This window comes from Aptenodytes forsteri, unplaced genomic scaffold (genome assembly GCF_000699145.1).
Source record: "Aptenodytes forsteri isolate BGI_AS27 unplaced genomic scaffold, ASM69914v1 Scaffold252, whole genome shotgun sequence".
Taxonomy (NCBI): domain Eukaryota; kingdom Metazoa; phylum Chordata; class Aves; order Sphenisciformes; family Spheniscidae; genus Aptenodytes; species Aptenodytes forsteri.
Window position 1 is genome coordinate 2,299,107 of NW_008794281.1, and position 4,038 is coordinate 2,303,144.

The window sequence follows — 4,038 nt, forward strand, 5'->3', positions numbered from 1 at the left end:
GCCAGCAGGTGGAGGGAGGTGATCCTTCACTCTGCTCAGCACTGATGAGACAGACACGTCTGGAGCGCTGAGTCCAGGTCTGGGCTCTCCAGCACAAGAGAGACATGGACATACTGGAGCTAGTCCAGCAAAGGGACACAAAGATGATTAAGGGACTGGAGTTTCTGTCATTTAGTGAGAGGCTGAGAGACCTGGGACTGTTCAGCCTGGAGAAGGTGAGAGACTATCTTTGTGTATAAATACCTGATGGGGGCAGAGTAAAGATGACAGCTAGGCTTTTCTCAGTGGGGCCCAGTGAAAGAACAAGATGCAATAGGCTCAAACTGAAATACGAAGAATTCCATTTAAACATTTAAAAAAAACCCCACCTTTTTACTGTGAGGGTGATAAAACACTGGAACTGGTTGCCCAGGGAGGTTGTGGAGTCTCCATCCTTGGAGATAGTCAAAACCCAACTGGACGTAGTCCTGGACAACCTGCTTTAGCTGACCCTGCTTTGAGGGTTGGACTAGGTGATCTCTAGAGGTGCCTTCCAACCTCAACAATTCTGTGATTCTACGAGTTCTGCCCTTTGCACTGTGAAGGACACATAAATGAACCCTTCTCAGCACAACCTTCCCTTTCCAAAGTCAGGTCCTCTGCCTACGTTTGGAATCCCTCTCCTCACTAAGCATTTCTAACACTGCTGCTAAATCCTCTCGTCTTTAAACATTTCTGGTTAATTTAGTTTTCAATCTCTCTTAATTCAGCACACATTTAATAGGTGAAGACATCTTTAAATCAAACTTTCTAAGAATGAAGGTAGTATTGAAGATGCTTCCCACACTTGTTAGATGTAGGAAATAGCCTCCTTCCTTAGTAGCTGTTTCATGTATAATGCATTTATTCCGTGTTCGTTTTGAAAACATTTTTGAAGTAGGAAAAGCAAACTAATCTTGGAACTAACCAATGAGATTTCACCAAATTTAAAACATAATCCTCAAAAAACAATGAAAATTTCTGTCCAGAAACTTGGAGTGTATGAAGACAAGAGGTGATATAAAAATACTTTTTACTTTTAAATGCATCAGACAACTGAACAAGTGTTACAGTAGGCCTTATTTGGGAAGATTATGGAACTACAAAAATTATGGCTCTACATTTGATCCTTTTGTCCTATGAATAACACCGTAAAATTATTGTGATGACAAAGGGTGGAAAAAACTGTCAGAATAAGAAAGACCAGCGTCTGAAAAATGCATTAAATTCCTGGATGATAATTTGGTACAATATCAGACTTTCTCAATCACTAGCAGCAAGGTCTTACCAGTGAGGGTTGGTGGGAGGAATCATATTATACCATCTGGAATCAGATCAAATGAAGGGGATAGAAGAGTATTTGCTTCATCACATGATATTATTCAAGGCAAGCGGTGTACTGAAACTTACTGAGGCCTGCTTTCCCACCACTTTTCTTCTCATTTCGGCTCTTACTGTTACTTAATATTTTACAGTGCCTGAATTTTCTTTCTTATGCAGGGATGAAACAACTAGAACATTCCTAGAGTCATTAGGCATTACCAAAATAGCTGCAAATAATGATGCTGTCCTTTAGCAATTAACAGCTATTAATTTATAACATCCAGCTACAAAGTTACAGCAGGATAAACTTCCCTAGTCACCTAGATATCTAGCTTTGATATAACACCAGGTCTGACAAGTCTATATATGATTAGCTACCAGTGTAAAATAATTCTTTGGAGGCACTTGCAATAATCTCAGTTATCTGGTCATGGGGTCACACGTCATGTTTTCACTTCTATGCCACGTACGTGTGGAAGCTTGCTACAGTCCCATGTGCCAGAGTACTCACATATTTGGATGAACTTCATGCCAAAATTACACTTATTTCTGTAGCCATTCACTGGCTGTAATATTAACCTGTCTCATGAGGCACTTGATAGAGCAAATTACATATAGAGATTGCAACAGATGTGTGTCATGCTTCCTTGCACGTGTATACCAAAGTAATGTTCATGTCCTCAACTCTCTCTTATTAGCCAGTAATACAGTATTGACAATAACATTATCAGGAGTCAACCATTATGATCACAGAGTCAATGGAAAGAACAGCCATACAGAAAGACATTTATAGTTAAATATTGTATTTTTCATAATCCTTAACAGTCAGGAAACTGTCAGGAAACCAAATAAAGTATTATCCTCTAACATTGCTGTAAAGTGGATGCCCCGGAATGTATCAGTCCATGCTGAGAATAGTGTTTATATACGATGGCAAACAATGCTCAAAAGAATTGAAGACAAATGATAGGGGAAACACAAAGGCAAACCCCAGAGTCTTAAAACTGTCTTCTACCTTGTCTGGAATAATTCAGAACCTTAGGACAACAGCTGCAGTGTTTATTGTGGTACTGACATACCCCAGTCTAGCAACAGCTTCCTAGCTGACACAGGATCTCATTCCACAAGGTTCTCACCAGCCCTCACAAGGGCTACTACTGCATTGCAGTCTATACATGCCGTGTGCACAAATTCTGCTTCCCCCGGGTTGTGCTTAGTCAGAGCTTTATTTTCCCAAGGAATACCACGCTTCGTAGGATTAGGCAGCTTTGCTGTATCACAGTAACCCGCTGTCTCCCCCTTGAGGCTGGCTGGCTGGAAATACCGCAACAACATTGTACTTAAACTGCTCCAGGATGTCTATTAAATGTGTAGTACGTCAATTCACTGCAAAATGAAGAATGCTCAGGGGAGAGATGAATACCAGCTTTCCCACTGCTGCGTGAACAACTGCTGTTTGACACACCTCATGTAATGGGGGTGCACGTGAACACTGATGAGGCACTGCATATGTGGCACAGTTTCAAACAGATCATGTCCTACGATATGGCACTACTACCACAAGGTGTCTTGCCTCACAGAGTGATCAACAAGTGCGTGATGCCTTGCATACATAACTGCTTAGAATAGTTGCAGGATTGCCCAGCATAACATCTGAATTGCATGGTAGTGAAGCCAATGACTTTCTATTTATAAAACTAGAAAGAGAGATCTGCTTTCTTTCCTTATCCCTAGCATAAAGCCTCTGAAAGAGGGAGCACCCCGTTCTGTTCACAATATATTGGCAAGACAGACACAGCATAGTGCATTTTTGCAGACACCTGCTTCACAAAGGCAAAACCTGCAATTTTGCATGAGGAGGAGGTTTAAACTTACTCATTTGCAGATCATGTTCCCAAAGCAGCACCTGACGAGGTGGCCCTTCATGACAAGGTGTTATGCCTACCGACCGAGGCATATCTCTGTGCAGTAACATGTTCCTGAGCAAGAAAATACAACTGCAAGAAAAAGGAAGGAAAAAGCAAGTGAGACAGGGACAGGAAAACAGAGTGAGGATAAGGATCAAGCTGACGCATATTATGAGAAGTGCAATGTGGTAGTGGAACTTCACTGCTGTATTTTTCTAACCTGCCCTCAGTGAGGAGTGAATCAAAAACTTTGTGACGCTTCAGGTGCCTCACTTTGAATTGGAATACGCCTTTGAGACGATTAGCAGTGTACATTCCTGTCTGCTGTGTAGCTGGTACACACTATGCCGTCCACTCTCAATGAATTGTTTCTACCAGTGTCCTACCAGACCTTCTGTGGTCACTGTTGGCTAACTCTTGGGTGTGCAGCTACCTTGGATGCCTACTGTAAAAGGAGTAAACCAGCATCCCCTATGCTGTTGTCCTGGTTTCGGCTGGGATAGAGTTAATTTTCTTCCTAGTAGCTGGTACAGTGCTGTGTTTTGGATTTAGTACAAGAATAACGTTGATAACACACCGATGTTTTTGTTGTTACTAAGCTTACACTAGTCAAGGACTTTTCAGCTTCTCATGCCCTGCCCAGCGAGAAGCTGGGAGGGGGCACAGCCAGGACAGCTGACCCAAACTGGCCAGAGGGACATTCCATACCATGGGACGTCATGCTCAGTACAGAAACTGGGGGGAGTTGGTGGGGGGGCGACGACCGCTGCTCGGGAACTGGTTGGGCATC